The sequence below is a fragment of the Callorhinchus milii genome, unplaced genomic scaffold, assembly GCF_018977255.1.
Source record: "Callorhinchus milii isolate IMCB2004 unplaced genomic scaffold, IMCB_Cmil_1.0 Scaffold2, whole genome shotgun sequence".
Classification (NCBI taxonomy): Eukaryota; Metazoa; Chordata; class Chondrichthyes; order Chimaeriformes; family Callorhinchidae; genus Callorhinchus; species Callorhinchus milii.
The window spans coordinates 31735078-31759170 of NW_024704743.1; the positions used below are offsets into that span (position 1 = coordinate 31735078).

The 24093-nt window shown below is 42.5% G+C and overlaps 1 long non-coding RNA gene and 1 other non-coding gene across 2 annotated transcripts in view; both read left to right on the forward strand.

The window, feature by feature from the left end:
• Positions 1-24093, forward strand: part of LOC103184905 — a 143745-nt gene that overhangs the window by 104663 nt on the left and 14989 nt on the right. The window lies entirely within an intron of this gene.
• On the forward strand, positions 22824-22897 carry trnap-cgg. The gene has a single exon. It is a non-coding gene; the product is annotated as a tRNA-Pro (tRNA).

Here is a 24093-nt window from a genome sequence, read left to right on the forward strand (position 1 = left end):
TTGGACTTTGTGAACGGTGGAGCTGGAGAGACCGGTGAGTATTTTATTCAGGAGATTTATGTTTTATCCTTTTATAATTTTTTGGGGTGAACGATTTTCTCTACAGGGAGGGTGTTGAAGCTAGGATAGGGAACGTATTTCCCATTTCTAGCATCCTGTGAGTATCAAGCACTTGTGTGCAAGGTGCAGTGCGAATAGATATAGAGTGAAGGTCACTTTAAATGTGCCTCAACCTCAAACTCAGAAAAGTATCTGTTTCCCACACCAGCCATCATGTGGTCTTTCAGAGAGCATTTGACAATAATAATGATCATCCTTGCATTTGATATAGCGCCTTATCACTTCATTGAGACGTCTCAAAGTGTTTCACAGAATATATTGTAAAATGAATTGACTGTATATTTTGTAGGTGAAATGCGGCAGAGTTGTGCACAGCAGTGTCCCACAAACAGTCGTGGATTGAGTGACCCAGTTTTTTTTCAGGGATAATTCCTGTAAAAGCAATCCGGCCATTGACTAACAACTGGCTTCCTACTCACTGCTAGGTAAACATAAGCGTGTAGAGTTAGGATACTTGCCTAACATTTCGCCCTGCCTGGGAATCAAACCCAAGTCCTCGCACTTGCAAGGCGAGTGCTCTAACCAATACACTACAGGACTCCAATAGAGTAAAACCCCAAGGAAACACAGGCAGCGTCTATGGAGAGAGGAAAGTGAGTTAACGTTTGAGATCGAATGCCTTTGGTCAGAACTGGGGGATGCTGGTAGGGAACAGTTTATAAGGACAAACAGAGAAGGGGGCGTGGATAGAAAGACAAAAGGAAAAAATCAGGTGGAGGACACGAGATGATGAGATCAGAGGTGTTGATGATGCAAGACAAAAGGAGGCAACAGTGGGAGTTTATAGAAAGAAAAGAGTTTATAGAAAGTGAACATGTAGATAGCTATCTACATGTTCACTTATCTGTTTTGGAGGTTACAAGTGGAAGTGAGGTCAGGCTGTGATGTTGAGAAAAAAAATGTAAGCTGTGTACAAACGATTGAGGTTACCAGGTGATTGATTTTTTCCCTACTTTGAAGTGTCAGGGCAAGGTGGAGCAGCCCGATCCAGATTAGATCCCAGATTGGAAAGAGAAACACACATGCAAACACACAGGGGCAGAGAGAGACAAACCCACACAGAGACCTGATATCTGGACAGTTTCAATAGCCACAATGTCACAGTTAATGCTCATATCAGGCTCCCTACTACATAAGTGAGGTATTATACTATGTCCCATGTCCTCTAGGAATTACCTGAGTTGAAATTACTTTGAACGCATTTCACATAGAGCATTTATATCCAGGCAGAATTAAATCCAAGCCCTGGTAGTGAAACACCAGAAATTGTTATTTTATTTAGTAAAAGCTGTGTCTTAATCCTGCACTTCCCATAGTCATGTGAGACTGACTTTCACCTCTCCATGGAAGGCTTTGGTTGATACTGAAAATTCTTGAACCAGGAGTCCAGTTTAAAGCGTCTGAACTGTTAATGCTCCATAGAAAAAATCCTTTTACGCTCAAGCGCTGGAGACAGTGACTGCCAGTATGGAAAGCAGTCTACATGTTTACAAAGCTTCCATGGAGTTTTGCTTGATGTAAATGCTGGCTTTGATTTTCATACCAGCAGTTACTTGTCTGCAATTTGGAATGAAATGCTGAACTAACTCTAAAAGAGCATTTACAAGCTATTGCAGTATTTCACCGTCATGGAGCTAAATGATTTGACTGGTTCTATCACCAAATCCAACTTGATCGTGTATTCAGGGCAGCAGGAAATCAAATTGTTCAATTTAAATCTCTGCTTACAAGCAGATTTCAATATGTGGCTGAAGAGCTGGGTGGTAGTGGTGGGGGAATGATCAGAGAATCAGATCCACTGTGATTTTTCCTTCTGACTGTGAAATCCAAAACAAAAACATCAGGAACTACCACACCAGTATTCCAAGAGTCTGAGATATTCAGCGATGGATTTGTCCATTCCTGGTTTTGATATACAGGAGTGCTTTTCACATCAGGAGGATGTCTCAAAGCATTTCACAGGATCCTCTGTAAACTAGTAACTGTATTTGTAGGTGAATGTGGCAGCCAATCTGCACACAGCAATGTCCCACAAACAGCCATGAAGCAATAAGACTAATTTTATTTGGGGGATTGTTGGCCAGGACACCGGAAGAAATTCCCTTCTCGTTTTGAATAATGCCATGGGATCTTTTAACATCCACCTGAACAAGCAGGTGGGGCCTCGGCTGAATCGTCTCGTCCAAAGAAGGGCATCTCTAATATTGCCTCAAGCACTGTACCAGCCTAAACTATATGAATTCAAAGTCCTGACATGGGGATTGAACCCACAATCTTCTGCCTCAGAGTGAAGGTGCTACCAACTGAGCCAGGCTAACAGAAAGTAGCAACTGTACCACTGAGCAGAATAGTTTGGATTTGAGCCAAATGATTAAGAGAATCAAGTGCAGGCTTCACAGCTCTCTGCAGGGTGGGATGGAGAATTCAAGGCAGGGCTGAGCAATGTATCCCACGTTATAGCAAATATTATGAATCAGCAAGGGAATGTGTTGTGGAATTCAAGATTGAAATAAGGTGGACAAATAATTTTTAAAGTCTGAAGCTCCTTAAATGGGGAAAAAAGAAACAGCTAATATAAATGGTTCAATTACCTTTTAAGAAACTCACTTCTATTGTCGAATATACAGGTTGACCAAATAGTCGTGATAACTACCCTATTATCTGGGGTAATTGGGATAGATGCTTCTTGTAATTTCCAATCGATATGTTCAAGATCCTCTCATAAAGAGCCATAATACCATACTTGGGGAAATTCACCATTATGTACCATTGAGAGGCTTTTGTTTTTGGTCAGCCATGTGTTTGACACATTGAGAGGCCTAGTGTTGAGTGCTGTGCAAGAGACTGCAAGGTGAATACACCAACATCACATCATTTGCAAACAGAAGCTGCGCACTTCTATCAAAAATGTAGCCAGGTACGTCCATAGCTTCCACTTTCTTCTTGAGGGCTTTGTGAGGATCTGAGAAGCTCTGTATTGCTCACGTGTGAACAGCTCGTAAAACAGGATATTCTCATGGAACGCAGACTTTACTGCAGCATGTTTCTGGTGAGAATCATTTAGAAAATGTGAAAATATCCTGTTTTACAGTAACTACTGAACTGGATGGTTTTCCAGGTTATGACTGTGAGCTTCATACAAAGGGGCTTGTCAACAGATGTTCTAAGTTTCCTGTAAAACGTTAATTAACACATGTGTAATTTTTTGGTTTACGCTTAGTATAGTATCCGGACATTTATCAACATAAATTTATTTTACAATATTCTAGATCACCAATGCTTTGTTCCCATATTCCATCCACTTCTTGACTCATGTTATCATTGCTCTAGTCTCAGGGCATCTGGCTTAGTTTGCTGCAGATGTACATTGAAACCTGTAACAAAGCACAATTTTTTTTAGTAAAGGTTCAATTGGCTGCTCTTAGATATTTGTTGAGAAAAGCTCCAGTGAGTAATTGGTGGATATATGTCAGCCCTTCTGTCTTAAAAACCTCCTGTTCCTCCATTCCCAAGCAGTTTCCCTAAGTGGAGTCATTGCATGAGATTGCATTATTTCTCAGCCAGCCATGACAGATAAAATCAGTTACAGAATAAATCACAGTCTGTCCTTTTCAAGTTGATAATGGCTATTGCATAGAAATGTCTGGAGCTAGAGTGCAGGAAGGAATTATAGGAAAAAATTTCATTGCTTCTTTCTTTCTTTCTTTCTTTCTTTCTTTCTTTCTTTCTTTCTTTCTTTCTTTCTTTCTTTCTTTCTTTCTTTCTTTCTTTCTTTCTTTCTTTCTTTCTTTCTTTCTTTCTTTCTTTCTTTCTTTCTTTCTTTCTTTCTCCCTCCCTCTCTTCCACAACAACAGCTTGCATTTGTTTAGTGCCTTATAAAAACTAATAATCCTGAAATAACACTTGTATTTTATTTAGCGCCTTTCACACCAGGAGGACGTCTCAAAGCACTTCACATGATTTGCTCTGAAGTGTAGTGATTGTGTATTTTTAAGTTATTTTCTATAGTTGAACGTCAGCACCTCCACTGGCGGTATCAGCATCCACAGATGCACACTCCACCTCACCGAGACAGTCAGGAACCCAGGCATCTTGTTTGACCCTCAATTGTCTCCCGCATATCCATGCCATGACCTGCTCTGCCTTCCTCTATCTCTGCAATATTGCCCGACTCCGCCAGTGCCTCACCCCCCCAAGCCGCTGAAACCCTCATATGTGCCTTGATTACATCTAGGCTTGACTATGCCAACTCACTGCATGTCGGCCTTCCCAAGATGCAGATCATCCAGAACTCTGCAGCTCATGTTCTCTCCCGCACCAGGCTCCGTGACCCCATCCTCACCCAGCTCCACTGGCTCCCCATCCCTCAGAGGATCGAGGTCAACATCCTTGTCCTCATTTTCAAGGCCCTCCATGGCCTTGCCCTCTCCTATCTCTCCGACCTGCTAACCCCTTATCAACCTGTTCACTCCCTCCTGTCCACCACCGATGGTCGGGCTTTCAGCCTCTCTGTCTCCACTCTCTGGAACTCCATCCCATATTCCCTTCACCTCGCTCCCTCGTTTGCCTTCTTCAAGGCACGTCCTCCCGACTTGAAAGGCGCTTTACAAAAAGTAATTTTTATTGTATTGTATCTTGTATTGTATTTATACAGTCAAAGGGTTTTCGAAAGATGGAGCGGAAAACTTCCATGACTTTAATTTTAAGGTTTTGCTTATGCATATCCCTTTTTCCTCTTCACTAAATTTGAATTTTCTCTCTAGCACTGGTATCTCACTATGAAAAACATTGTGTGTAATAATCAGGTCCAGTTCACTTTTTATCTGTCCCACCTCCTTTATTACAATCTTTATCTTGATGTACTCATAAAAAAAGATTTAGTTGCCAGGACACGATTTTTGTAGTATTCAGTCTTTTCCCTCGTTATTTTCTTTGCCTTTGCAGTGTTCCGCCACTGTCAAGTGCTTTGGGACACTATTCTGCGTGAGGGGCGCTGTATCAATACAAGTTGTTGTTCTGTAATTCACCTTAGTATCCAGTTTGGCTCACCTTTCCCTCACCCTTACAAAGCCTTTTCTTTACACAAGTCCTAACTGTTCTTGTCACCCATCGTTGCTTCACCCCAGAAAAGACCATCATTTCTGTAAATTTATTCATCTATCTACTTACCAACCAGCAGTGAACTCACAGTCTAAGGTGCACTGTATTGTTGGAGGTGCCGTCCTTCAAATGAGACATTAAACCAAGGTCCAAAGAAAAGGGAGTTCCGCCTGATGTTTGGATGTCCTGATGGCCAACAATCCCCCAAATAAAACATTTGTCACTCACTTCATTGCAGTTTGTGAGACACTGCTGTGCACAAATTGACTGTTTGTGAGATACCGAGTGCACAAATCGCACTCACTTACGGTTCACAGGAAAATCCTGTGAAGCTCTGTGAGACATTTCAGCAACATGATAAGGTGCCATAAGCAAATGCAAGGATTATTTACATTATGTATTCTAACATTGGCCCCCACTTATTTCAATCAATTTTATCCCCGTCTACTCAAAATTAGTTTCAAGTTCATCCTGGCAGTTGTTGAGAGCACAGAAGGAAATGGAGAAAATGTACTGAGTTCCAATGGGTAAAACATAAGTTTCCCACAGCTGATAGCTTTCTCCATGGAGCTAGTTCACTAAATGTTCACCAGATCATAAGAGACATTCAGATGAAGAAGGCCGTTTAGCCCATTTGATCTCATCCTTCCGAATACTAACCCAATTACACAATTATCTTACTCAGTCCAGTTTGTTATCTGGCCCACCTCCTCCTGTTCCTTAAATGAATAGAGCATCAACATTGGCCTCAAGTATCCTTTCTGGTAATTAATTTCCAATCATTAGTGGCACTCTGTCATACAAAGTAACTCTGTGTCCAAACTTAAAAAGGATGAAATAGACAACTGGAGAGAACTCCAAAGCAGAAGAGGTGGGAGGAACATTTTTGCTGGTATTCTGTGTAGATTTCCTGGACTGATACATAATGTTATGAAGCATCTGCATTAAAACACTGGCATAAAAACAGAGGTCTGGAATGATAAAATGTGCTTATCCTTAGATTCGTACATGCCACAGGATATTTCAGTGTCCGAGGCCAGGTTTTCAGAACAAGCATTTTTGGAAGTAGCCTATCCCGAACTAAATCACATCAGCATGTCACATACACAAACAATAATGTATTTTCTAAGATCACAGGAACAGAGATGAAGAAACAGGATGTGGTTAATTGAGGAATCGTGTAGGCCTTTTCAAAAACATTACTCACCAGAATCAGAGTGCTCTATTCACATAGAAAACAGACGACTTCATTAAATTACATGTTACAGATAAAGCCGGATGATTGAGAATGTGAGAATATTAACTCTTCAAAGGCACTATTCTTGTTGAGAAGAGTAAAAGCAAAACATTAGACTGTTGTCTGCCTATATCTGTCTGTCCCCCGCCCTAACCGCCCTATCATCGGAGGCCGGGCTTTCAGCCTCTCAGCCCCTAGGCTCTGGAACTCCATCCCCCAGTGCCTTCGCCGCTTCCTCCCTTTCCTCCTTCAAGGCTGGTCTCAAGACTTTTCTCTTCAACCGTGCCTTCACCTCCCCTCTCGACTCTCTACCCCCTCCTCGCTCCCTCCCTTCCCTCCCCTCACCCTGACCATTTCTCCCCTGCTCGGGTCCAGACCCAACTGTCTAGCGCCTTGGGACGTCCTCCCGACGTGAAAGACGCTCTATAAATGCAATCTTGTTGTTGTTGTTGTATATGAGATGTATTTGTACAATACATTTCTAATTTTTTGGAGTGATGGGTAGAATGATGAACAGCTAAATAACCTAAGGTTCTTCAGCCTTCAAAATAGACACCTCAGAGGGGAACCTTTCACAGGGATAGAAGATTCAAAATCTGTTGTCCTCCCCCTTGGGTTGGTGGGTGGAAGGTGGAAGTAAGTGGGATTTCTGTGCGGCTGAGCTGGCTCCAAGGTGACATACCTGGTAGTGAAATATTGGAATCAAGTTGATCCTCTTTGATGGTCTCAGTCATCAGGTTCCTGTACCAAACATGTCTGGGGTAATCTAAGACACTGTTCATGGGAGATAAGCTTGTCTGCCTCGTCAGCAGGACTTTGAGGGACAGATTGATCACTGAGAGAAGGGATTCTCTCTCTTTGGCTCCTGTTAACCATACAAACAAAAGCCCTGACTAATAGGGTGATCCTAACTGGATAAGCAGCAGGAAGCTTGGCAGACAGTGCTCTCAGTGACAAGCTGTGTGATTTTAGCTGGTGAAGCTCTGGTAGTACTCCAGCATACACTCTTGAGATCCCCAAGCCTTGGCTCTCACTGAATTGTGCCTGATACTTCCTGTGATTAGATAAGCAGGTGCATCCCTCCACAGAGAGGGTATGCATTCCTTTCCAGACACAAGCATAAGAGACACAGGTATGTGGACCACAGTATGATTTGGATTTTCTAAAGCATGGTGATGAGTTTTTGCAGTGTCAGATACCTGACTGACCAAATGAAAATACAAAATGAGATGCAAAAAGTAAAGGTACCACAGTACTTTCAAGTATTCTCAGCCAGCAGAATAAGAGGTTCAGGTTGTGAAGGGAAGTCTAGGGTAGGCACCAGCAAATATGTCTTTGCAGAGGATAATCAACAGCTGGAATGGGTTAAGAAAAAGTGTGATTGTGATTGAGATCAAGATATTGGGCTCATTTAAAAATTTGGTGTGTGAAAATTGGCTATCACATTCACCTAGAAAATACAGTAAAACTTGCACAAGTCTTACCTTTATAAATCGTAAAATCGACTGAGTTGTACATTCACTCAAGTCTCATTTAATTTCCTTTCAAAACTACTTAGATTTCTTTGCACTAGTTGTATTAATCACCTTTTAACTTATAACGCCGGTGCCCTATCCTCCATTACTCCCACACTTATCTGCTGCCTTGAATCTTGGGAAATGACGTCCTGACCCCATGGGCACTTACAAATACATGTAATGCAATTTTAAATTATAAATAAAATGACATTAATTTGAAATTTGATTATAATTATTTATAAGAGGATGTGGATAAACTCACTAACTATACTAACGAAGAGTATGTCAGTGCACATCACAAAATCACTGTGTGAGGTTCATGGAGAGAGAATACAATGTACATTTACTAGAATTTATATATCACCTTACACTTTGGGAGGACATCTCAAAGTGCTTCACACCACTAACCGGGAGCTCGAGTTGGAGGGGTTGAGCTGAGGAGAGCAGAGGGTGGGGAAGGTGACTCAAAGTGCAATTGGAAAGATAGATCTTAGGCTACGATAGAAGGTAGCAGTCAATGCAGTGGGACGGATGAGACAGAATGGCTAAAAGCTTGGCCACCGATAGTGGGCAGATCAGGCGGGAGATATGAAGATTTGTTTCCTGGGTGAAGCAAGCAGCAAGGATTATCATCAGAATAAGTATACTCTGGATTTTACCACAGTGTCAGACCACCAGTTAGAACTCTGAAGTTCAACAAAAATATTTGTCATAGGGACAATAAATCATCAGCATTTTTTAAAAGGCATTCAAGTGGCTGAGCTATCACCTAATTTCGCTCCTAATGTAGCTCTGCTGGTTTGACTTTTAAAAGAAAATCCTGTTTTTTTCCCCTGGGTTTGTTCTGTCCAACTTAAAAATAAATATAAAAATTCCTCTACCGTCGAGATTTATTTACATGTTGCATAAACAGGTCCTGCATTCAAAGTTCTCATGACGAGCTGTAGCAAGATCATTTCAGCTTGTTGGTGTAAATGTATCTTCAATGGGAGTTTCCCTACCAAAAATGGTGCACAATTAGCCCAATTCGATTTTTGATCCATCTAGGTCTGTCTCAAAGATGTTTTCCCACAAAACACACAATCATTGAACTTTTACAATATATCCTGTGAAGCACTTTGGGATGTCCTCCTGATGTGAAAAACGCTATACCGGATGTAAGGATAATTATTATTAAGACCTAGTTCTTGACAGGGCATGGTCATGACAGGTTACCTTTCCCTTCACTTCTGTTCTTGGCTTCCATTCCCAGCTCGGGTGACAAGCCAGGCTTTTTAAGCACCTTGAATGTGAAAGGCACTATATAATAATAATAATAATAATAATAATCCTTGTATTTGATATAGCGCTTTTCACGTCTTCTAGATTTCTCAAAGCGCTTTACAGAATATACTGTAAAGTAAATTATCATTGTGGGTGAAACATGGCAGCCAATTGCACACAGCAGTGTCCAACACACAGTCGTGGATTAAAGTGACCAACTTATTATTGTTTTTTTTGACTGTAGAGTGTGTCACAGCTGATTCTCGGCAGGCCACTTGACTATTGTGGGTATCAATACCAACAACAAATTATATTTTTTTACCGCCTTTCATGTTGAAAAGACGCCCCAAGGTGCATAACAAGCCTGGCTTGGCACGCGAGCTGGGAACGGGAACCAAGGACAGTGGGTAGGGGAAAGTTAACCAAAAGCGCTGTGTCACAGCTGAACCTGACCTGTTTTCACCCGGCTGCCGCAGAGGTGTACAAACAGTGCTGTAGAGGGACCAGGAGCAGAGGTCCTGGCTGGTTTTCCCCTCCCCCAACCTGGGAAGGTTTGGTTCCTGCTGAGGTTGTACCAGGAATTGAACCAGCAAGCTCCTTGTGCATTTGCTACACCATTCAGACTGCCCCTTTTTGTCTCTGTTTCAACTATTGAATGACATATCAAGTAATTTATTACAATAAATTACTGCACTTAACTTGCACTTATATAGCGCCCTCCATGCAAGGGGGCCGTGGGAGGTAAGCACAGTCGAAGAGGAAGGTTTTCAGGCGGGACTTGAAAAAGGGGAGAGAGGGGGCAAGGTGGAGGGATTGAGGGAAAGTGTTCCAGAGTTTGGGGGCTTAGTGGCTGAAAGTGCAACCTCCAATGGTGTGGTGGAGGGTGTGAGGGATGAGCCAGTCGAACAGAGGTGTTGGGTGGTGGGTTGCAGAGTGAGGAGGTTGGAGAGGTAGGGAGGTGCCAGAGAGTGAATTGATTTGAACACGAGTGTGTTGATCCGTTTTGTGATGGGGAGCCACTGGAGCCTGGCCACAACTAGTGAGATGTGTGTACGGAGTTTGGTCTGGGTCAGTATGTGGGCGGCAGAGTTCTGAATGACCTGGATTTTTTGAATAGTGGAGCTGATGAGACCGGCGAGGAGTGCATTTGAGTAATCCAGGCGGGAGGTGACAAACACTTGCACGAGGGTTTTGGCTGCATTTGTAGTAAGGTACGGTCGGAGATGGGCAATGTCACGGAGGTGGAAGAAGGCGATCCTGGTCAGGGACCGGACGTGGGGGAGGAAGGACAGTTGGGTGTCGAACCGGATGCCTAGGTTGTGCATTGGTTCGGTGAGTCTGAGGGAGAGCCTAGGGAGGTCGAGGAGTTCAGATCCACAGGAGTGAAGACATTGATGGGAGCTAAGGAATATGGCTTCCTCTTGTCCACACTCAGCTGCAGGAAGTTTACAGTCATCCAGGCCCTGATGTCTGCCAGACAACCTGGTGGAACATCGACGGACCTGGAGTTGTTACTGGAGGAAACAAAGTAGATTTGTGTGTCATCCGCATACATGTGAATGTTTACCCTGTGTCTGCGGATGACATCGCCCAGAGGGAGCATGTAGATAAGGAAAAGAAGAGGGCCAAGGATGGAGCTCTGGGGTACCCCACAGGTAATCGGGTGGAGGTGGGAGGAGAAACCATTTGCTGAGATGAAATGGAAGTGCTGGTTAATTAGGACTCGAACTATGCAAGTGCCTTCTCACTAAGGTGGATGAGGGAGGAGAGGCGGTGGAGAAGGATGGCATGGTCAACTGTGTCGAACGTGGCAGAGAGATCTAAGAGGATGAGGAGGCAGAGGGAGCCCTGGTCACAGATAGTGAGGACGTTGTTTGTGACTTTGACAAGCGCTGTCTCTGTGCTGTGGGCAGGGTGAAAGCCAGACTGAAGGGGCTAAAGGAGGGAGTGGAGGGAGAGGTGTGACCAAAGTTGACCTGCAAATATGCATTCAGGAATTTGGCAATGAAGGATAGGTTGGAGATGGGATGGTAGTGTGAGAGATTATGGGGATTGAAGGTTGGTTTTTTGAGAAGGGGTGTGATAACAGCGGTTTTCAGGGGGAGTGGCACAGAGCCTGAGGAGAGAGTCTGGTTGACCTTGTTGGCCAGCAAGGGGGAAGAGGAGGGGGAGTTGAGTGACCATAGCTGGGTGGGGAGGGGATCGAGGTAGCCGGTGGTGAACTTCATCCGGGTGATTGTTGTTGAGTGGGAGGAGGGAGAAATGGGGGCAAAGGAGTGTAAGGAGGGGGTAGGGGCAGGAGCTGTGGCGCAGGGGGAAGGCAGTGTGGATGGTCTGCATGGAGTGGAAGGGGACATGGCGGGGAGGACGATGCAGCCAAGCAGATGTTTTCAATCTTTGAGGTGACGAAGTCTAGGAGCTCTTCGCACTTGGCGTTTTATGTGAGGATAGAGGGGGATTGAGGGCGTGTACGGAGAAGGTGATGGACGGTGGAAAACAGCGTCTTTCGGTTGTTGTTTGCTTCCAGGATGACTTTAAAAAGAGGGAGGGAACGTTTATACATTTGGCATCTGTACAAACTTTCAATGTCCATGCCTAAACCAGAGGAAGCACAAAGAATGGTTTCAGATCTTTCTAATATGAACGTTCAGTCAGTAAAATTCTAAGCAGGAATCAGCACTTGAATGTCATGAAAAGCATCTTTCTCTTTCAATACAAGCGCCTCTGTGTAGCTGCAGTCACATGCTCGATTGGCTTTGCTTGAGAGCTGAAGTTTACACTGCTGAATCCATCCTTCTAAAACGATTCTGACATGCGGAACATATGTAGCGTAGCTGGCAGCATCTGTACAGGGGTCTGACAGTTGATGGCAGCTCCTTCATTTATTGAAGCACTTCCATGACGCTCTGTCTTTTGTTGTCAATCATCAATTCATTGCAGCGATGTTTCGAAATATAGTAGAAATGAAAGTGACAGGGGGAGTAGGCACTGACTAATAAGAAATAGTCCCATTGCAAGATGCAGGCAAATGGATTAAAAACACACGTTACCTTTATTTCTGCAACAAACAAGTCTATTTCTGTGAACTGGTGCACTGAAGCCAGAATCCACACTTTGTACGGTTTCCACAGCAATAACTCTCAGCATGCTATCGGTGATAAAAAAACATATTTTTCAAACTCTTTCTTTCAACAAGAAATCACAATGTTGCTATCCTACCCTGGAGATTAATTGTTGTTGTCTTATTTGTTTTTGCAGCATTTGTGGCAATAGATAAATTGCTAAGTACATAAAAAAGGAGGTTGTGGGTTCAAGCCACAAGTCATGTCATGTCGGGTCTTTGAGCACATGGTCTTAACAGGCACTCTAAAATGTGCAGGGCATGTGCTGCATTGAGCATCCTTTGGATGAGATATTAAACTGAGGTACAGGCTGCCTGTTCAGGTGGGCATTAAGATCTCATGGCATGATTTGAAAAGAGAAGGGAGTTTCTCCCAGATTCTTGGCCAACAATCTCCCAGATCGAAAATTGATCACTCATTTCTTGGCTGTTTGTGCGACATTGCTGTGTGCAAATTAACTGTCACATTCACCTATAAATACATACAACAACAACAACAACAAGATTCCATTTATAGAGCGCCTTTCACGTCAGGAGGACGTCCCAAGGCGCTGCACAGTTGGGTCATGACCCGAGCAGGGGGGAAATGGTCAGGGTGAGGGGAGGGAAGGGAGGGAGAGAGGAGGGGGGAAATGGTCAGGGTGAGGGGAGGGAAGGGAGGGAGCGAGGAGGAGGAAGAGAGTCGAGAGGGGAGCTGAAGGCACGGTCAAAGAGAATCCCTACACTTCACAGAAACATTGTGAAATGTTTTAAGACATTTAACATTCTAGGTTCTATCAAAGAAGAATTATTATTATTTTAAAAGGAACAAATTTGATCCTTGGGAATGCATCACTAGGAGGGTAAAACTATGGTCACTATGGTCTAATCCCAGCTCACATTCTCTATTAGTGGGTGAATTATTAATGCTTGGTGAATTCTGCTTCACAATGATAGGAAGAGCTGTAAATCAATTAGTGACTATCCTCTGTGGTAATCCCTCGAAAAATAAAAGGAGCTACAAATTCTCTGGTCACCCATGTGTGGTACTGAGCCAAACACTGTGAGAAGGCCCCAGGTTTGATCTACACTTTGCATTGAGTTTGCTGGGCTGGGTGAACACTTGTTACAATTAACTTCTGTTCTTATGGCTAAGGATGGAATAAAACCAGCCACCTCCATGCTCTTCATCACTACCTAATGACTAACCTCACCCATGGATGGTGGTCGGTTGGATGAGATATCGAACGACAATTAGTTCCTGTGGAACCATACTCTAGGAATGAGTTAGTACCTTTGGAGAGAAGGAAGAATGAAAAAGAACTAATTATCAAATAATGAATGTAATAGAATAAGAGTTTCAGTCAAAGACATGCACAGGCAATCTGATATAGCTTTGAATTGGACGTCTAGTCCACTCTGTGCAGTAACATTTTTCATAGTTCATAATATTTAAGTGTTCACATACGCAGGGTAAGATGGAGCAGCTGCAGTGTAGCATGCCAAGGGATATGTGGAGCCTTTATTAAAAGGATATCATCACCCTTGAAGATGGAAAGTTTCGGGACTTAGGAAGCATAGTGTGTTTATTAAAGGGCTATTGCCATTCTTGAATTTGAAAAACTTCAGATGAAATATCCAAGGAATTTATAACTGCTCTCTAGCACACATCTACTAGTTTGGACACCTACTCAAATAATCCCTGCAGATCAGTGAAGCATGATTATTGCTTTTGAATCTATGCCTACTACTGTGTATGGCTCTGTGTTCTCTAGATGAGTATTGATGGAATTCCGTGCCGTGCTATCGTGCATTTTCCCCACTGCAGATGTTGGACAAAGTGAATTCAATTTTCTACTTTTGTGCTTCACTTCCTTTTTGGAATATCTCTACAGTGATGTTCTTTTACTTGGGTGACAACAAGGCTGGTTTCATCTATGTGTACTTGTAATTAACGAGGTCTGTTAGTCATTACGTATTGGTAATTGACAAGGTCTGCTGCTTATTATGTACTTTAATACATACAAAGCATGGTATTTCCTGGTATCAAACTGTCAACTCAAACTTCACATTGTTTCATGAATCACGTGCTTTCATACATTTTACGAATTCATGCTTCATCTCATTATTGTTCGGTTTTGTTGCCTCTTCTGTGTTCAGCTTTCTTTTGGCCAATAGGTATTTTGAGTGTGAGTGTGTGTATTATAAGGAATACAATGTAGCAGGAGTGTCCTCCAAGGCAATAACACATCTCTGGGTTTAGATGACATTGATAAGTCACTCATGCTTTCCTCTTATGGTTTGTGCTCCAAACAATGTTGACATCTGTGTGAATGTGATACGGTATGTGCACTAATTGGAACTGGCCCCATCGAGCATATGGAAACTATGCAGATAATGGGTACATCACAATACAATACAAATTGGCTACAGAGCTCACAAAACACTTCTTCCACCAGGAGCAGCTGTGGCCCATCATAAGAGGCAAGAGAGGCTATATTGTGTCTATTGGCTATTGCAATGGAATACAAATCTCTTTTAACACTAGTCTTTCTCCGAGCATTAGAAGCACTGTGAAACTGAAGCAGGCTCAGTTTCTATTGGCTCCCTCAATGGAAACCCTGGGCTCAAAAGAGGTTGGTATAACAGACAGGATTGTTATTTAGCTTCCTCCTTATTGAAGGACTGATCAGAAGTTATGCTGGCACTATATGATCACTCTGTTCCACTGTCTCTCTCTTTCTCTTTTGCCTCTTCTCACTGATTCTTTCCTTCTCTCTGAAACTCTACTTTTGTCTCTAATTCTCCAACTTTCTCTCTCACTCTCTCTCGCTGTCTCTCTCTCACACAATCACACTCGTTGGCCTTCTCTCTCTCTGTTTATCTTTCCCTAAACTTGCACTGTTCCCATAATAAAATACTGAATAAATGGTTCACCGTCATGTGTTGCATAAGTACTGCACCACCTTTATATCCCCGTACTTCTCCATCGGAGTGTGATGCGGATAAGGTGGCATATTGATACTGTAGTTGGCTTGTAGAAATGTGGTATTCTACTGCCATATGGTTAGCACTGTTTTCTTAAAACCTGTGATCTCTGACCACAGAACAGTAACACGTGTGATAGGGACAGAATTATTGAAAGAGAAAGGCAGAACATCATATGCTTATGCTTGTGCTGCATGCTGAGCAAAGCTCACGGTACACTTATCAGCCCTGTGTTCCCTGTTCCCACTAACCTGGGCCAGGCTATTATAGCTCTTCATCTACTGTAGGAGGCACCCCACCATTGTAATAAAAATAAGTTTGTTGTGCACAGCAGTGTTTCGCCACTTTATTCAGGTCTATTCCAAATGTCTCTGAACACCATTTACCACATTAAACGTTGTGGCTAACGCAGAGACAACATTGTCAACTGCAGGTGAGGTGCCCAATTAGCGCTTGGAGCAAAAGCCATGATTTCTCTTGTGTCTTGACTAATGATTGATTTCTTCAGGTGTGTTTGTCATCCCTGAAAACATTCCTTATCTTAAAAAATTATCTTTAATACTGTTATCATCAATGAATCACTGATGGCCTTTAATAGGAACAGGAGCAGGCATTTCAGAAGTGTTTAAGCTCATAATGATGCATCTGTTCCTTACAAACTGAAGACTTTCCAAACAATTAAGCTTTGGGGAGCTTTACTGGTTACATTGACCCCTACTTTCACAATCATACTGAAACATTGTCCCCAGCTTTGTTTTCTTCAATTCTGTAGCAAGCCAAATGTAAGAATTATTATGTCATCTTTGATGAAACAATTCTGAACACATTCTTGTTCAAGCTTTACATTTTTCTTTACAGAAAAGGATCTGCAAATCTGACTTTTGTGTGAAATACTGTTTCCAATGCTAGTATGAAACATGAATTCACAATTTAATATGTACATTAAGTTCATAAACCTTATTGACCAAAACTTCCAATTAGTGAAAACCTGAATTAATTGCCATTTGCTTTTGGTCAACTATCATCATGCTTAAAGATGTCCAAACCAGACTAAGAGTTCCACATATTTGTGCATTCTACACATGGCAATTTCCCCGTGTTTGGAAGGAAATGAGAAATCTCTCCCTGAAGGGATGCATTCCCAACTTACCTATTTCCAGAGAGTATTAAGTGCGATGAGAGATAAGGTTTGGGGACCCTAGAGTATGTGGCTTGGGGTACTGCTAGAGTTTAATCAGCTAAAACCACAAAGATTGGTATTAAGAGCACTGCCTGACAAGTTTCCCATTGCTGGTCCAGATAAGACCACTCTACCCTTTTGATGTTCATGGATAACAGGAAGAATCCCTGCTCCCAGTGATTGGTTGGCCTCTCCAGGTCCTACAAATGAGCCAGGTTGGCCAGTCTGTCATCAGCAGTGTCCTGGAGTACTGAGGATCCATCTGGCTCAGGAACTGAGACTGCCACAGAGGGTGACTCAATTCTGATATTCTGTTGTCATGCACTTGGAGACAGTTCAGCTGCAAAAAGACTCTGTTTATCTCATCAAAGTAGTATGGTCACTAGTTGATCATTTGCCATCTGAGAAGAGCAGGTTTGAATCCCTGGCTCCCTCCCTCCCTCTTACTATAACCCTCCCCCTCCCTCACCATGTCACTCCCCCTCCTTCACCATTGTTGCTCCCCCTCCCTCACCATGCCTTCACTCTCACCATGCCTCCCCGCTCCCCTCATTGTGTCCCTGTCCCTCCCTCACCATGTGCTGGTTAACAGTAGCAGGGTTTACATTTATGGACTAAAACGAGTCTGATTTCATTGAGTGGCACGAGTTAGAAATGGTGATGATAGTGGAATTCTGTAGTGAGCTACAATTGAGGCTTGTAGCCAATGGCACCAGAAATCATACCCTTGCAACATACATTAATGTTACAACTACAGTAGCCTTGTGTGGTTTAGACTCATTTCAGACCTCTCTGGTCGACATTTGCCATTTGCTGCATAAATTAGCTATAAACATTGTGTGTTACAAACAAACTGTTCCTCATTTCATAAGGGCAGCTCATTATAACTGTTTCCCTGGACAGTTTTGAGAATATTGGCAAGTTAAACATGAGCTCCTTTTGCAAAGAAATAGAATTTTCTTAGAATAGAGTATACCAGAGTAAAGGTTATATATTTGGACATGCTTAGAATCGAAAATACAGTACTTTGAATCGTTGGGTATGAAAAGTAGGCTCACAAACATGAACTACTGTTTTCAAAGTTGAGACAAAATTGCAACAAATTGGATGGTCTACATCAGTATGTGTCTTTGACATGTTGGATATTGGTGAGCACTGATTGACGTAACATCCCTTAGCCTTAGTTCTAATTCTTTAACTCTCTCTCTCTCCTCGCCGGCCTTCCCGCCACCTCCCTCCACAAGCTGCAGGTCATTCAGAACTCTGCAGCTCGTGTACTGTCCCGCACCAGGCTTCGCGATCACATCACTCCCACCCTCGCTCGCCTCCACTGGCTCCCCATCCCCCAGAGGATTGATTTCAAGATCCTCATCCTCACCTACAAGGCCATTCACGGCCTTGCTCCCTCCTACCTCTCCAACCTACTATCCCCCTACCTACCTGCCCGTACCCTCCGTTCCTCTGGCTCCGGTCTGCTCCACGTCCCCCGCCCCAACCGCCCTACTATCGGTGGTCGGGCCTTCAGCCTCTCAGCCCCCAGGCTCTGGAACTCCATCCCCAGTGCCTTCGCCGCTTCCTCCCTTTCCTCCTTCAAGGCCGGTCTCAAAACCTTTCTCTTTGACCGTGCCTTCAGCTCCCCTCTCGACTCTCTTCCTCCTCCTCGCTCCCTCCCTTCCCTCCCCTCACCCTGACCATTTCCCCCCTCCTCTCTCCCTCCCTTCCCTCCCCTCACCCTGACCATTTCTCCCCTGCTCGGGTCATGACCCAACTGTGCAGCGCCTTGGGACGTCCTCCTGACGTGAAAGGCGCTCTATAAATGGAATCTTGTTGTTGTTGTTGTTGTTTATGTTGAATGATCAATGAATAGGTATGATCCAGGGATCAGTGAGGCTTTATTTGGGGGGGTTGGGGGTGTGGAGAAATAATATCAAAACATCACAATATAATAGAGAGCAACAATCTGAAATAATATGGCAGCTTTCACATTGGGAGGAACTCTCAAAGTGCTTCATAGGATTTATTATAACATGTATTTTTTAAGTGAACGGAATTGAATTTCATAGAATCATAGAAATTTACAGCCAGAAGGAGCCATTCTTGTGCCCCTCAATGACACGAGACTCATTTTAGTCCATAGCGTTCCTTTTTGTCTTACAATTTCAGATCACTGACTACCAAATTCAGACTAAATGTAACAATGAAAAATTCTTCCATTTAGTCTGAATTTGGAAGCTGTTTCTTTTTAGGAATACAAAACTAGTCTAATGTATTCTGCTCTATAAGAACATCCTGTATGTAGGGCACTATATAAATGCAAGTTGTTGTTGTTGAACACTGAATAATTAGCAGTGGGTGGTATTGCGGAGTCCTGTAGCTCAGTGGTTAGAGCACTCGCTTTGCAAGTGAGAGACCTGAGTTCAATTCCAGGCAGGGCGAAACCTTGGGCAAGTTTCCTTACTCCACACGCCTAATAATAATCCCTCCAAAAAAAAAAAAAAAAAACAATAATTAAATTGGTCATTTTCAATCTACGACTGTTTGTGGGACATTGCTGTGCGCAATTGGCTGCCGCGTTCGCCCACAAATATACAGTCAATTCACTTTACAGTGTGTTCTGTGAAGCGCTTTGGGACGTCCTCCCGACGTGAAAAGCGCTATATCAAATGCAAGGATTATTATTATTATTATTATTATTGCATAAAACCATTTTATAAACATGCAACTTACAGGTGTCACAGTATTAAAGTTACTATATTGTAATAATACTCCTTGCATTTGATATAGGACCTTATTACGTCAATGAGATGTTGCAAAGCGCTTCACTGTAAAGTGGATTGACTGTGTATTTTGTGGGTGAAACACATCAACCAGTTACACACAGTAATATCCCACAAATAGCCATGGAGAGAGTGACAAATTTTATTTGGGGGATTTGTTAGCCAGGACATATTATCAGAATATTTGATGAGATATTATAAATATAGTTCACAGAATTGGTAGAGATGGATCTGAACTGAGTTCTGGACATGAATTGACCCAAACTGTGACATTTGAGGTTAATAATAAAAAATAATAAGCCTTGCATTAACTCCTTGAAGTTTCTCCAGTGTTACTTTTTGAAACCAATTGAGCAGAAAGAGGACGTATTACAAAGTGTGGTTGTCGAGCAGGATCCATATTAACTTTCAAGAAGGAACTAGATAAATATCTAAAAAGGAGTCATTTGTAGTGGTATTGTGGAAAAGGCAGGTAAAAGGGATGAAATGGATTGTTCTTTCAAAGATCCAGTGTGGACACGATAGGTCAAATGACCTTCTGGACTGTGAAGTCCTAAGGCCCTTGCTTTTCCACAGTGCTTTCTGGAGCTAGTCTCGATTGATGCAAAACTCGATCATTATAGTGAACAAAAGGATTGTCATTGGAATGCTAAAGAGTGTGATTAGATTGCTGGAAATGTGAAAAGCAGAAGTGTAATATACTGCAGAACTGCTTTAATTTGACATAGTGATCGCATCATTTTCTGCCGTTCCAGTCATCAAAGCTAGCCTTGAGGTGCCCACGTCCATCTTTCACTTCACTTAAGCTGCTAATGAGCCATTCGGTGCGATACTAGCCACACTTCTCTAACAAATCATGGTGATGTCGTCTCCACATGCCAAGTAAGGAGCTCCAGCTTACTTAATCAGAGTGCAATATCCATCTCTGCCAAGCATTTCACAAGGTCTGCCTGAAGCTATAATAGTAGATTTTCTTGCCTTGATCGCATTAAGCTCCAGTTAGTGGCTGGGTTACATTAGTCATAAATATAAATGTATTGCTGTCCAATTGCTTTGTTCCACCAAGTATCTTTTCAGTGAAGTTCAAAATGACAGTATTCTTAAAGTATCCCTGCGGATAATCAAGGAATAGAATGCTTTTAAGAAAATCCCAATTTTGACCAAAAACCTTTATAATTTTAATTCAGTTTTGAACCTGTCATAACATAACATAACATAAAATGTAGGAGTAGGAATAGGCCATTTGGCCCTTCGAGCCTGCCCCACCATTCAATCATGGCTGATCTTCTTATCTAAATCCAGCCAATAACCTGACCCTGCCTTATCCCCATATCCCTTAATCCCTTTTGCAATAAGAAATCTATCTATCTCAGTCTTGAATATGTTCAACGACTGAGCGTCAACAACCCTTTGGGGTAGCGAGTTCCATACATTCACCACCCTTTGAGTGAAGAAATTCTTCCTCAACTCAGTGCAAAAGGGCTGGCCTCTGATTTTAAGGTTGTGACCCCTAGTTTTAGTTTCTCCCACCAGGGGAAACAATCTCCCACTATCTACTCTGTCATGCCCTTTGATGATCTTATAGGTTTCTATAAAATCCCCTCTAATTCTTCCATATTCTAGAGAATATAGGCCCGAATTGGTCAGCCTATCCTCATAACTCATCCCCTTCATCCCTGGTACTAACCTAGTAAATCTACGCTGCACCCCCTCCAAGGCAAGTATGTCCTTCCTTAAATAAGGAGACCAAAACTGCACACAGTATTCCAGGTGTGGTCTCACCAAGGCCCTATACAGTTGCAGCAAGACTTCCCTACCCTTATACTCTAATCCTTTCATATTGAATGATAACATACCGTTCGCCTTTTTTTTAAAGGTTATCCTCTGTGTTGACATTTCCTCTTAGTTTTGTGTCATCCGCGAATTTAGATATATTAACTTCGATGTCCTCATCTAGATCGTTGATGTAGATGGTAAATAGCTGAGGCCCAAGGACTGATCCTTGTGGCACTCCACTAGTCACATCCCGCCAATCTGCAAAGAACCCGTTTATCCCTACTCTTTGTTTCCTACCCATTAACCATTCCCCAATCCACGTTAATATGCTCCCCCCAATTCCGTGGGCCCCTATCTTTTGGACCAACCTTTTATGCGGCACCTTATCGAATGCCTTCTGGAAGTCCAAATAGACCAGATCCACTGATTCACCCTTATCTAGTTTACTCGAAATATCCTCAAAAAATTCTGTGAGATTTGTCAAACATGACTTCCCTTTTGTAAAGCCATGTTGACTTGGCCTAATTATATTGTGCTCCCCTAAATACCACACTACCATATCCTTAATCAACGATTCTAAAATGTTTCCTATCACTGATGTGAGACTAACTGTCAACCTAGCTCAGTTGTTAACACTATCACCTCTGAGTCAGAAGGTTGTGGGTTCAAGTCCCATGTCAGGACTTCAACATTTTTAGTCGCAGCTGACAATCCATTGTGGTGTTGCATTGTTGGAGGTGTCACCCTTCAGTTGAGACATTAAACTGAGGTTCCGTCTTCCTGTTTGGGTGAACATTAAAGATCTAAAGGCATGGCTCGAAAAGTGAGGGGAGTTTCTCGCGGTGTCCTGGCCAATAATCGCTCAGATAATATTGATCATTTGTTTCATGGGACATTTCTGAGGCTGAAGGCACGATCCCTGATGGTGGAGCGGAGGGGAGGAGGGACAAACAGGAGGCCGGAGCCAGCCGAGTAGAGGCAGCAGGTGGTGGAGGGGGGGGTAAGCAGATCGGATAGGTAGGGAGGTGTGAGGGCATGAAGGGATTTGGAAGCAAGTGAGAGGATCTTGAAATCGATCCATTCGGTAATTGGAAGCCAGTGGAGCCTGGCAAGGACTGGTGTGATGGAGGTACAGAGTTTTGTGCGGGTGAGTAACCAGACAGCGGAGTTTTGAATTAATTGGATAGCCACTTTTCCGTGAGCCCAGGAATGTCTAATTGCTCATCCAAGATGAGGTCGTGGATTGTGAGAGCTTTATAGATATTTATGGATTCTATGCCACTCATGTAGTCTTTATGAGAGAAAATTGTGTCAATTTCTCCCTGACTGAAAAGGTAATCGAATGAAATTTCAGAATCAATCTTTACCGCACCGTTTTGAAAAACCTGACTAGTCGCTTTCCACAGCTACCATTTCCATGGACGCATGAATGAAATGGGAATCAATTACTAGTTATGAATTAATCCTTGTATCTTGTGCCTTGCAAGTCCTATCCCATTTTAGAGGACAAGATTCTGGTTCTCTCGCTATATATTGCTCAATGGTATTGGATTTCTAATAAGTATGTTAAATGACAGATGGCTGGAAATTCGCACAGTGCTCTGCTCTGACAGACTGCAAGTGGCAGTACAATTGGTGTATGATTCATTGCCACATTACCACACAATTAGTTTTGCCCCAGTTCAAGAGGTGTGCCAGTGATACATCTCGTGCCATTGAAAATATATTTATGTGACTTGAAGATCAGAGCAGAAACCACTCATGGAGTCCTGTAGTTTAGTGGTTAGAGCACTTGTCTCGGAAGCAAGAGGACCTGGGTTCAATTCCCACGCAGGGTAAAACGTTCAGCAATTTTCCTTACTCCTCTGTTTACCTAGCAGTAAGTAGGAACCCAGTTGTTAGTCAATTGGCAGATCTCTTTTCCAGGGTTAATAAACCCTTCAAAGAACAAAAAATGTGGTCATTCAATCCACAACTGTTCATGGGACACTGCTGTGCGCAATTGGCTGCTGGGTTTCGCTCATAAAATATACAGTCAATTCACTTTGCAGTATATTCTGTGAAGCACTTTGAGACGTTTTCTTATTATTAGGATTTTATAACGAGAAGCCACAGAACTTAGACAATATAACTCTAGTATAACCAAAATTGAGAGGAATCCAGATCACTATTTGGAGATGTTGAGATGAGGATAGAATTGACTTTGGTTGTGATGAACTCTGTGGATAAACAGCCTGTCAATACTCACTGCCACATGACTAACTACAACTTGGGCAAAGATGACCAACACCTGTAGAATCGTACTCCAATAGAAAGAAAAGGCTGTCAGAGCTTCTAGACGCTATCCTGTGAGAAGGGCACTATGTAGATGCAAGTCGTTGCGGTCTAAAACATGTTCAAGTGAGGAGGAAGGGAGAAAAAATGATGAGAAAACAATGGATGGAATTAAAAAATACCTGTAATGAAAACTTGGAGCACTGCATATCAATCCGATCTTTACCGTAATACTCCCAATTGAAAATACCTTTATCTAACATATTCTTTATTGCTACAATATGTAATGGCTGATTAATTAACAATGGTTGTTGCCAGACGAATAAAAGATAAACTTCCAAAGGCAGTGGCTTTCAGTTTGTGCAGGTGCTATTCTGTGTGAGATTTGATTATATTCTTAAATAATATGTAGTCAAACATTGCCACAATCAAAACTAAATCACCGCTTATTCACAACAAGAAAATCAGGAGAAATCTGATAACATTTGATACTTGGAAGTATATATATATCACCCTATTTTGTTTTAAGTGTTGGCAGACCCTTTCCCTTCTGGCATTGGTAACTTAGTGTAAGGAAATTAGTATGACTTCAAAGTATATTTAAAGTTTGAAACAAGCTCTAGGAATATTTATTTCCATGTCTTGTCATGTTACTTAAAATACAGTTACAGATCACACAGAAGAATTTTTATTTTAATGAGTTTGAAGATACCTCCAACAATGGCCAATGCCAACAATAAATTGCATTTATATAGCGCCTT